The sequence below is a fragment of the Perognathus longimembris genome, chromosome 5, assembly GCF_023159225.1.
Source record: "Perognathus longimembris pacificus isolate PPM17 chromosome 5, ASM2315922v1, whole genome shotgun sequence".
Lineage (NCBI taxonomy): Eukaryota > Metazoa > Chordata > Mammalia > Rodentia > Heteromyidae > Perognathus > Perognathus longimembris.
The window spans coordinates 59,070,881-59,083,587 of NC_063165.1; the positions used below are offsets into that span (position 1 = coordinate 59,070,881).

Here is a 12,707-nt window from a genome sequence, read left to right on the forward strand (position 1 = left end):
GGGATAGCTAAAGTTTGTCTGAAACATACCTTCCCTATCCCCTTCTAGAGTCGGGGTGAGAAGTAGATTGGCTTTGGAGCCAGAACAAGGCAGCCGGAGATCTTGTCTCTTCCATTTATTAGCAGGAAGGGTTTAGACAAGTCACTGAATCTCTTTGAGCTTCTGCTTCTCTTTGAGATTTCCCTTGAGCTTACCAAGGGCATGGATTGGAGGGATGATGCTGACCATTCAGGTGTGAGGATCATCTGAAATTACATCAATCTCTCTATCATCTATCTGTCTATTTTCTAGTCCTCTGGCTTGAACTCAGGGCCTAGGCACTGTCTCTGAACTTCTTTTGCTCAAGGATAGCACTCTACCACTCGAGTCACAGCATCACTTCCAGCTTTTTCTGTTTATGTGGTACTGAGGAATCAAACCCAAGGCTGACAGTATTCTACCACTAAGTTATATTCTCAGCCCCTGAATTGCTTTAAAAAGGCTCATACAACTTAATAGTGTATGTAGGCAATGATGCCTATTACAAGTTAGTTCCCTTACTTTTAGTTTTGTCTGGAAGCTATGAAGATCCAACTTGTTGTCAACAATGCTTTATTTCAGGTGTCCATGGCAGTATGAACTGTAGCTACTGGATAGGGATCAAAGATTATTTGTACCTCTGTTCCTTAGAGTTTGTCCTGGAGCAAAGAAGGACAAATAAGTATTATTTAGTGCAGGGGTACAATTAAAAGTTCCACTGTATGTGAAAAATAATTTAGAGGATTTTTGTTTCCTTAGATCACATAAATTATAATAGAACTATGGTTCCATGTAATAGTCATGTTCACTTCCATAAAAATAGTGTATAGCATTATAGCAAATGTTCAGTAAATATCTGTTGAAGTAGTATTTTATGTGGTGTGTGTGTGTGTGTATGTGTGTGTGTGTGTGTGTGTGTGTGTGTGTGTGTGTGTGTGAAAGTACTGGAGCTTGAGCTCAGGGTCTGGACACTGTCCATTAGCTTTTTTTTTGCTCTACCACTTGAAGCACATCTCCATTTCTGGCTTTTTCATGATTAATTGGAGATGAGTTTCTGCCAGGTTGGCTTTGAACCACAATCCTCAGATCTCAGCCTCCTGAATAGCTAGGATTACAGGCATGTACTAAAGGCACCTGGCTTACATATGTTCATTTCTCCAGTGGGGGTGAGGGAGGCATAGGAAAGTATTTACCAACTTGATAAAGATGATATTGCTGGAATTCATCAAATTTAACTGTTGTTTCCAGTATTTTGCTATATTATTACCTCCCATCCCTTCCCTGAAGACCAAGAACCACACAAAGAGTCCTCCTCCTGTTCTAGAGTTGAGGAGCCCCCCTCTCCCCTCCAACCTGTGCAAAGCATTACAGTGATGTGATCTGTAAGCCAGGTCTCCTGAGTCTCACCATCCCAGTTCCCCACTACTTTTTTCTCAAGCTTTTAGTTTCTCTATGACATCTGATGTTTTGTTTCCTCCATATATGATACTGGGAGGTACAAAGTGGAGACCTTCTGTTTGCCTGTGTTTGTTTTGGGAATCCCCAGTATTAACTGAAAAGTTCAATTTGTGAATGGCTTTATAACTGTTCTGATTAATCCATTTCTTTTCTCTTTTTTTTTTTTTGCCAGTCCTGAGGCTTGTACTCAGGGCCTGGGCTCTGTCCCCAGCCTCTCTGTGCTCAAGGCTAGTGCTCTACCACTTGAGCCACACTGTCACTTCTGGCTTCTTCTGTTTATGTGGTACTGAGGAATTGAACCCAGAGATTCATGCATGCTAGGCAAGCACTCTACTACTAAGCCACATTCCCAGCCTGGAAGTGGCTCTATGAGCACAAAGAGATGCAGGGATAGTACCCAAGCCCCAAGTTCAAACCCTATAACCAACCACAAAAAAGTCAGTCTTTGTCTTTCTTTCCTTCTTTTCTTTCCTTTTTCTCTTTCTCTCTCTTTCTTTGTCTTTCTTTCTTTTCTTTTTTTCCTTCCTTCCTTCCTTCCTTCCTTCCTTCCTTCCTTCCTTCCTTCCTTCCTTCCTTTCTTTCTCTTCCTTTCTGTCTATCTGTCTGTCTTCAAAGTATTTAGACATGCTGTAATCCTACCCAGGAGGCTGAGATATGAGAATCATGGTTCAAAGCTATCCTGGAAAGAAAAGTCCATGAGACTCCCAATTAACCAACAAAAGGTCAGAAGTGGCACACAAGTAATAGAGTGCTAGCTTTGAGCAAAAAAGCCAAGGGACAGCACCCTGGCCCTAAACTCAAGCCCTAGAACTGTCACCACCCCAAAATATTTAGGTAGGAATATTTATACGTCAGGAAGGAAAACTCCAAGCCTGGCTTTGCTTTTCAGGTCGTCTGGAGGGAAGAAAACCTTCCAATCAAATGTAGTTCTAAGAATGACAACTCATGCTCTTGTATTTTGTGCCTGTTGGGGACCTGTATGTAACATATCAGTTTTCCTGCCTGGGTACAATCTTCCCTGAAGCCCAATCAGTAAAACCTTCCAGACTGGGACACCCAGTTTTGCTAACCTTTCTGCCACCTTCCCCAAGATAATCCCTTCTTGAGGTGCAAAACATCTTTTTCTTTCCTTCCTGCTGTCTCTTCCTTCTTCTGGATCTGCTCGGTTCAACATTTCCCTGGCTGTCAGGACTTGTCTCTGGCCAGTTGCCTCTCCTTAAGCCTAGAAACACCCAATGCTGCCTCCTTGTCAAACAATACATTAGGGTGGTGCAACAGCCCAAGGTGTCAAAATAATTAGGTAATTAAAGCAGATGAAGGTCAGAGTTTCTCCTGTCTGGAAACACACACACACACACACACACACACACACACACACACACACACACACACACAAAATTTAAACAAGGAAATCAATTTCATATCTCCTTTGTTTTTCTCCTTCCTTGGCTCTGCTTCAAAAGCCCAGGGCTTAAGATCAATGGATCCTCTCCTAGCACTGGAGTAGAAGCCATTTGGCTTAAGAGGTGTGGCCAATTCCAACATCAGAGGACAGGACATTTTCAGGGTTTCAACATATCCCTTGTTTTTGTCTTCCTTATTTGTTTTCACACTGGCCCCACCTTAAGCACAGGTTGGTGCAATGGCCCCAAATAGTGGCTCAATGCCATAGATGGGATGTTGCTCAAAGGGGTCTGTGGGTGCTGAGGGCAAAGTCTCCTCCCAGAAAACCAGGACCTCAAGTTCATGTCCCTTGGCTCTTTGTTCACTTTAGGTTTTATTTTTTTGCACCATAAGGGGGTTTGAGCTCAGGGCCTGGATGTTGTCCCTTACCTTTCTTACTCAAGGATGGCTCTCTACCACTCGAGCCACATCTTTACTTCTGGCTTTTTGTTGGTTTATTGGCTATAAGAGTATCTTGGACTTCCCTTCCTGGGCTGGCTTTGAACTATGATGCTCAGATATGAGACTCCTGATAGGGTTATAGTAGCTAGGATTACAGATGTGATCCACCGACATCAAGCTCTTTTTCACTTTAAACAGGAAACTGCTATATGTTAGTGACCACGCTTGGATCACTGGAAGGACCTGAAATGATTCGGAGAATAGCTGTCCTGTTGCAGCTCATTGTCTGGTGAGAATGTCGACAGGATACCAAATATCATAGTCTTCTGGGAGGGTGGGGCTTTCTAGAGGATTGAAGAGAGTTCTGGAGGTCTCAGAGGAGGTATGGCCCACCCTCTGGTAGGGTAGGAATAAATATCGGGACATTTGATTTATACATTTTCCCCAGTTAAGCAGGCAGGAAGAAGGCATTCTTTTTTTCTTTTTTTTTTTTTTTTGGCCAGTCCTGGGGCTTGGACTCAGGGCCTGAGCACTGTCCCTGGCTTCTTTTTGCTCAAGGATAGCACTCTGCCACTTGAGCCACAGTGCCATTTCTGGCCATTTTCTGTATGTGGTGCTGGGGAATTGAACCCAGGGCCTCATGTATACGAGGCAAGCACTCTTGACACTAGGCCATATCCCCAGCCCCGGCATTCTTAGTAAAGGAAGAGCATGATCAAAAGCAGGAAAGATGAAAGTATCATTTTCTAAGAATGTAGAGGTAATTGAAACTAAAATTAGGGCAACATTGATGGGAATACAATGATGACTAACTAGGAAGTTGGGGCACACTTAGCATCCTTAACAAGATGCCAAGGAATGGAGCCTGTCCTGGCAGCACCAGGAACCAACAGTGATCTTGGAGCAGAGGGCACATGTGATTAGGTGTATGTGGCTATGACACCCTTTCCAAGTTGCCTTCCTACTGGGACTACCTTGCAAGTCTCCTCTCATCAACCTCCAGTCCTACTGTCTTCTCTGAAAGAGCCTGCCCTGAGATCTGGAGACTCCAGAGGCTCTCTCACCCATAAGCAGTTGTTTTATATGGTGTAGAAGAATGGCTACACAAAAACATTGGCAGCCAAGTGAGCTGATTTTGAACTTGTGCCCTCCTCTTATCAGCTTTGCTGTCTTGACTAACTTAGTTAACTTTCCTAAAACCACAGATTGCTCTTTGTAAAATGGGACGGAAGGATAATGCCTTCTCATTGGGTTTTTTGGGGGAGGTAAGTCAATACCACATGTAGGATCTATTTTGGCACATAGACATGTTTATCAGTTGTTTCAGAGTTGTCTGACTGACTTTCCTTAGGCCTGTTACTTAGCACACTCGTGACTCTTGAGACTGACGCTGTAAGAACCAGGCCAGAGGGCCTCTTGCTTTGGGCCACCTGCTTTACCTGGGAAGATCTGTATCACTGCATGTGACAAACACAGAAACGTAGGAGCCTGAGAAAGAAGATGTGGACACCTCTGTCTTTGGAAATCTGGTACTGAGAACTGGAAAGGCCAGATCTATAACCAAAAACGTCTCTTTCTGTGACAAAGACCATTCAGAGCTCTAGACCTTATATCATTGTTTATGCTCCTGCAAACTACATTCAACTCTAAGTATTTGGGGTTGGAGCTTGTTATGAATTTTGAAGACAGATAATGTTTGAGGGAACAGGAGGATATGAACAGTTTAAGCATTTAGTGGACAGAAATAAAGCAACTAGCAAATGAAATCCTTTTCTCTCAGCTAGCATAAATGTAAAAGATTCTTGATAACAAAGTAGTAATGGATCTCCATTTTTTTCTCCATTATGTTCTAATCTATGATTCTGAGGTGGTCATGAATTAGCACAAAATTCCAACTGTTCCACATGGCAGCAGATGTCAATGTTGCAACATTAAACAATTCATGTTAGTCTTAAATTTGTATGTACATACATTGAGATAATCTGTACAAGCATGATTGATTCATTAACACTTTTAACTAAGTGCTCATAAAAACTGGAATTTTGTTTGGCATCAGTGGCTCACACCTGTAATGGTAGCTACTCTGGAGGCTGAGATTACGGTTTGAAGCCAGCTCAAAAGTCCATGAGACTCTTATCTCCAATTAACTACCAAAATAGCTGGAAGTAGAAATGTAGCTCAACTGGCAGATTGCTAGCCTGGAGCAAAAAAGCTTAAGGACAATGCCCAGGCCCTGAGTTCAAGTCCCCAGAAACCACAACACACACACACACACATACACACACACACACACACACACACACACACACACACACACACACACACCATGCAATTGATATCTAGCTCAGTTTGTTTAAGGACATAAATAAAATTTAATTAAATTTTCAAAAATTGGCTTTATTCAATTTTGATTTTAAAATGCTGTTGCCAAGTTTGTTTGTTTTTATTGTTTGTTTCCTTGGCAATATTGGGATTTGAATACAAGGCTTTATGCCTAAGCAGGCCCTCTACCAAGTTGAGTCAAGCTTCCAGCCCTTTTATCAGTAGTCTCATTTCTGCCCAGGTGAGCCTGAACTGTCATAGGTGCATACCACCACATCAAGCTTTCTCTGTTAACATTGTGTCTCTCTGTCTGAGTGTTCTTGGCTCACACCAGTTATCCTAGCTACTCAGGAGGTTGAAATCTGAGGATTGAGGTTTGAAGCTAGCCTGGGCAAGAAATTTCAAGAGACTCTCATCTCCAATTAACACCCCCTTCCAACAAAAGATGGGTTTTCTCAATTTTTTGCCTATGCTGGCCTCCACTCACTATTTCCATCACAACCTTTTGAATAGCTAGAATTATTGTGTTAGCCACCTGCATACAGGCATATAATATTGCTGTTTTAATTCTACCTTATTCATAATTGTCTCTAGAATTTTTCATTAATAATTTTTAACACTGAAAGAATTTTTTGAGAAACTTTTGCTGGCAGCCTGGAGGTTTAACCTCAAGATCTCATGTTTCCATGGATATTTTGCCATGCTGATTGGGGGAGAGGGCATGGGATGTGTTCGTCAGGGCTCTTTATTTTAATGTGGACTAAAAAGAATATGTACTAAAAAGGCACAGCCTAGTGACTGAGAGTGCACAACTCGAACTGAGCTGAATTCTGACTCCTTCATTTCATACCCTTGAAAAGTTTTCATTACTTTAAAGAACACTCTCTGCTTGACAGATGATAATAGTGTCTTCACAAAGTTACCATGATAAAATAACTGGACGTACTGATATATTGGCAAATAAAGTGCTATAGTGGCAGAGTGCTTGCCTAGCATATATATTATGTAAAACCCTGGGTTAATTTTCAGCACTGAAAAAAAAAAAAGATTTGAAAACCAGGTGCATAAGAATTACTTGATGTTCACTGGCCATAAAAGAAATGCAAATCAAAACAACATTGAGATTCCACCTCACCCCAGTAAGAATGTCCTTTGTCAAGAAAACTAACAATAACAAATGTTGGAGGGGATGTGGCCAAAAGGGAACCCTACTTCATTGTTGGTGGGAATGTAAACTGGTTCAGCCACTCTGGCAAGCAGTATGGAGATTCCTCAGAAGGCTAAATATAGAACTCCCCTATGACCCAGCAACCCCACTTTTGGGTATTTATCCAAAAAACCACAAACAAAATCACAGTAAAGCCACCAGCACAACAATGTTCATTGCAGTGCAATTTGTCATAGCGAGAATCTGGAACCAACCCAGATGCCCCTCCGTAGATGAATGGATCAGGAAAATGTGGTACATATACACAATGGAATTTTATGCCTCTATCAGAAAGAATGACATTGTCCCATTTGTAAGGAAATGGAAGGACTTGGAAAAAATTATACTAAGTGAAGTGAGCCAGACCCAAAGAAACATGGACTCTATGGTCTCCCTTATTGGGAATAATTAGCACAGGATTAGGCAAGCCACAGCAGAGGATCACAAGAGCCCAATAGCTATACCCTTATGATCACATAAGATGATGCTAAGTGAAATGAACTCCATTTTATGGAAATGATTGTTATGTCACAGTTGTAACTACTTTCAACATCCCATGTGTATCTGTAGTTTATACTGTTGATGTTCTTGTATCACCTTCTTGGATTGTATCTACACTATCTCTGTAATCTTATCTGAGTATATTGGAAACCGTGTATACTGGTATTAGAATTAGGAAATTGAGAGGGAATACCAAAATTAGGAGACAAAGGGTCAATTAAGAGAAACAACAACAAAAGCAATACTTGCAAAACTGTATGGTGTAACCGAACTGAACACCTCGGGGGGGGGGGGGGGGGAGAAGGGGGAGGGGGGTATGAGGGACAAGGTAACAAACAGTACAAGAAATGTACCCAATGCCTAATGTATGAAACTGTAACCTCTCTGTACATCAGTTTTATAATAAAAAATAAAAAAAAAGAATTACTTGATGTTCACTGGCCATAAAAGAAATGCAAATCAAAACAACATTGAGATTCCACCTCACCCCAGTAAGAATGTCCTTTGTCAAGAAAACTAACAATAACAAATGTTGGAGGGGATGTGGCCAAAAGGGAACCCTACTTCATTGTTGGTGGGAATGTAAACTGGTTCAGCCACTCTGGTATGGAGATTCCTCAGAAGGCTAAACATAGAGCTCCCCTATGACCCAGGAGCCCCACTTTTGGGCATCTACCCAAAAGACCACAAAGAAGAACACACTAAAGCCACCAGCACAACAGTGTTCATTGCAGCACAATTTGTCATAGCTAAAATATGGAACCAACCCAGAGGCCCCTCAGTAGACGAATGGATCAGGAAAATGTGGTACATATATACAATGGAATTTTATGCCTCTATCAGAAAGAATGACATTGCCCCATTCGTAAGGAAATGGAAGGACTTGGAAAAAATTATACTAAGTGAAGTGAGCCAGACCCAAAGAAACATGGACTCTATGGTTTCCCTCATAGGGAATAATTAGCACAGGTTTAGGCAAGTCACAGCAGAGGATCACAAGAGCCTAATAGCTATGCCCTTATGAACACATAAGATGATGCTAAGTGAAATGAACTCCATGTTATGGAAATGACTGTTATATCACTTGTAATTACTTTCAACATGACATGTGAAACTGTAGCTTCTATTGTTGATGATCCTCTTGTATCCCCTTCCTGTGATTGTACCTGCACTATCACTGTATCTTATCTGAGTACATTGGAAACTGTATATATTGGTATTAGAACTAGGGAAGTGAAAGGGAATATCAAAATCAAGAGACAAAGGATAAAAAGACAAATGACTACAAAAGCAATATTCGCAAAACCATTTGGTGTAAACCAACTGAACAACTTATGGAAGGAGAGGGGAAGGGAAGGGAGGGGGGAATGGGGGAGGAGGTAACAAACAGTACAAGAAATGTACCCAAGGCCTAACGTATGAAACTGTAACCTCTCTGTACATCACTTTGACAATAAATAAGAAAAAAATTATTAAAAAAAAAAGATCTCATGTTTGCAAGGCAAGCCACTCCATCACTTGAGCTACACTCCAAGTTCTTCAATGCTTTAGTTATTTTTTATTTTATTTTGGATAGTCTTTTCCACGTGATGGACTTCAGTCCTCCTCTCTATAGCCTCCTGAGTCACAGGGACAGCAGACATGCACCACCACTGTGACTAAGAAACATTTTTAAAAAGTATGTAGAGAAAGTAAATTTAATGCATTTTGTATTGATTTTCACATTTTAAATGAAAATATATCAGCTATATCTCGGATACAGTGACAATTTGTCTTACCCTTTGATCAGCATCATGTGATAGAACTTTCTGTTGCTTTGGGAATGCTTTCCACCTGTGTTGTCAAAACCAGAAATGCCAGATACATTTGGCGATTGAGTACATAAAATGTAGCTAGTTCACTAAAGATGTATACTCTATTTTAATTTCAATTTAAATGTCCACATATTTAACGCCTATGGTATTGGAGATCACAGTGTGTGTGTGTGTGTGTGTGTGTGTGTGTGTGTGTGTGTGTGTATGTGTGCTGGTCTTGGGCTTGAACTCAGGACCCGGATGCTGTCCCTGAGCTTTTATATACACGGTTAACACTCTACCACTTAGGTCACAGCTTCACTTCTGGCTTTTTGGTGGTTAATTAGATATGAGAGACTCATAGACTTTCCTGCCCAGTTTGGCTTTGTGATCCTCAGATCTCAGCCTCCTGAGTAGCTAGGGTTATAGGTGTAAGACACCAGCATCCAGCTTGGAGATAACATTTTGTGATCATTATAGCCAAAATGAGTCTAGAGGATAATTAAATAGAAAAATGTGAGTTAAAATAAGCTTTTTGGAAAGAAAGAATTCTGAGGACAAAAAGAAATAAAAAAGTAGTCTACCTAATCCCTTAAAATAGAAAGAATAAAAGTAAGAAAACTGACTTGAATGCAGAAAAGTCTTTGTGTAGTTCCATGAACTAAAACCTGAAGGCCACAGTTGGTAACACAACTTCTATTTGACTTATGATGTGGTTATGCCCTAATAGGCTCATTGTATATTGAAAGTATTTCAAGTTGAAAATGTATTTAATGCTTTTAACTCACTGAATGTTATAGCTGAGCAACTCAAAACCCCAGACTACCTTTGTTTGCCCCATGATTGCCTGGCTGAATGAGAGGTTTGGTTTACATACCAGTCTGAGAAAAGATAAACATTCAAAATTCCAAATAAGATTTCTACTGAATGCATGCACATTGGATGTTCTCTTACTTCATCAGGCCCCAGGTCGTAACTAAAGCCATCATAAGTTAGGGATAGTCTGTGTACAATGAAGACAAAGTAAATTCTTAAATATTAGTATAAGCTTGCTAAAATAATAATTTTAGCTAAATATAACAATGCTCTTTATAGTCCTCATGGATCAATCTTCTCAGGAAATAGGAAAAATTTTGAATTTAGTAGAAATTATTCAGAAGTGAAAGAAATGTGCAAATATGCAAAGCAAATACAAGATAAATTTTCATTATCCAATTTAATTACAAGTTCTAGGGGAAGGAGTGCCACTGAATAACTAACAATGACCATATATATCATGGGGCTACACCAAAGAAGAAAATAAGGGTGCCAAAATAAAATACATTTGTTTTATACCTCTTGTTTTTAAAATGTGCAGGTTTTGATTTAAGTGAAAACCTAAAACAAGTATTAGTCTTATTCATTTATTTCAAAGAATCACAAAGATAAGCTTACAATAATCTAATGTGAATGTAAGATATATGTTATAATTCTTTGTGCATAATTTACATCATTTTTTGATAAAAGATGAAACTCAATTGTGTTAACTAGAAAGCACCTACTTTGGGGCAATAAAGTATTAAATTAATATGTAAGGGATTTACCCAAAGATAGAACCTTTGAAAAAGAAACAGGTAGTGTATTTGATTGATTCTTGGATATCCTGTGGGGAGTGCCATTAAAACAATGAGATTTAATACTTATGAAGATAAAAGCAAGTAATCTAGAATATTGTCACAGAAATACTAAACTATGGTCTTTAGCAGAAAAGAAAATGAATTATTTTTTGCCAGTCTTGGGGCTTGGACTCAGGGCCTGAGCACTGTCCCTGGCTTTTTGCTCAAGGGTAGCACTCTACCACTTACGCCACAACTTCACTTCTGGCTTTTTCTGTTTATGTGGTGCTGAAGAATTGAACCCAGGGCTTCGTGCATGCTAGGCAAGCACTGTACTGACTCTACCCAGCCCCAGAAAAATGAATTCTGAATTTATCCCATCCTCTGCTTTTGGTATGAGTTGCCACTATCTGTTAATATTATTGCAACATATTATAAGCAAACAAATCAGTTTAACTTTTTCCTTTTAAAATATTTTTAAAATTTTTACATAAAATTTATTTTCTGAATTAGAAATCTTATCAAATATGCCCTGTATGAGATATTATAATGAATGGAAGAGACTTACAAGAAAATAAAACACTTATATGATTATGAAAGAGATTTATGTATAAATAATCTTTAAGTTGTATTATGCGTTTCCCAGCTATTATAGATAAGAGTCAGATGTCTTTCTTATAATTATTATCTTTAAGTAGTTGAATAATGAGTACGAAGGGAAATTGATACAATACATCTTGATCCATGTTATCTGTTTCATCATTTTCCCTCATCTCCTTCAACCCCACCCATTCTCTCCATTTACCATTTCTACAAATGTACATTGACTATTATTATTGCATTTGCCTACTCTGCATTCATCTGAACACCCCCCCCCCCCCCACTTCTGATGACCTCCTGCAACAAAACACAGAGTTGGGTATTGGAAACTTACTTCTGAGAAGTCTTAGCACATTAGTCCACATATTAATTGGATCATTGATTCTTTGAGGTTTTAGATTTTTGAGTTCACTGTATATTCTGGGTATTAGGCTGTTATCTGATGTAGAGCTGGCAATAGCATGCGCCAGATGGATGTGGGCAAAGGGGAAATCTATATACTGTTGGTGGGAATGTAAACTTGTTCAACCACTCTGGAAAGCAGTATGGAAGTTCTTTTTAAAAAAAAATTATTGTCAAAGTGATGTACAGAGGGGTTACGGTTTCATACATTAGGCCTTGGGTACATTTCTTGTACTGTTTGTTACCTCCTCCCTCATTCCCCCTCCCCCTCCCCTTTTCCCTCTCCCCCCATGAGTTGTTCAGTTGGTTTACACCAAATGGTTTTGCAAGTATTGCTTTTGGAGTCATCTGTCTTTTTATCCTTTGTCTGTCGATTTTGATATTCCCTTTCACTTCCCTAGTTCTAATACAAGTATATACAGTATCCAGTGTACTCAGATAAGATACAGTGACAGTGCAGGTACAACCACAGGAAGGGGATACAAGAGGATCATCAACAATAGAAGCTATGGTTTCACATGGCATATTGAAAGTAATTACAACAGTGATATAATAATCGTTTCCATAACATGGAGTTCATTTAGCTTAGCATCATCTTATGCATTCATAGTGACTAGCCTAAACCTGTGCTAATTATTCCCTATGAGGGAGACCATAGAGTCCATGTTTCTTTGGGTATGGTCACTTCACTTAGTATAATTTTTTTCCAAGTCCTTCCATTTCTTTATGAATGGGGCAATGTCATTCTTTCTGATAGAGGCATAAAATTACATTGTGTCTATGTACCACACTTTAGTATGGAAGTTCTTTAAGGAGCTAAACATAGAACTCCTCTATGATCCAGGAATTCCACTCTTGGACATTTATCCAGAAGCTTACAAACTAGAATACAGTAAAACTCCCAGAACAACCATGTTCATGGTAGCATTATTTGCCATACCCAAGGTAGGAATCAGCCCAGATACC

The 12,707-nt window shown here is 39.6% G+C and overlaps 1 long non-coding RNA gene across 4 annotated transcripts in view; it reads right to left on the bottom strand.

The window, feature by feature from the left end:
• Positions 1–436: 436 nt before the first annotated feature.
• LOC125351887 overlaps positions 437–12,707 on the bottom strand; it is a 56,786-nt gene continuing 44,515 nt past the window's right edge. For all 4 annotated transcript variants that reach the window (XR_007211046.1, XR_007211045.1, XR_007211044.1 and 1 more), the window contains one exon: positions 437–677. This is a non-coding gene — a long non-coding RNA (uncharacterized LOC125351887). The remainder of the gene's footprint in view (positions 678–12,707) is intronic.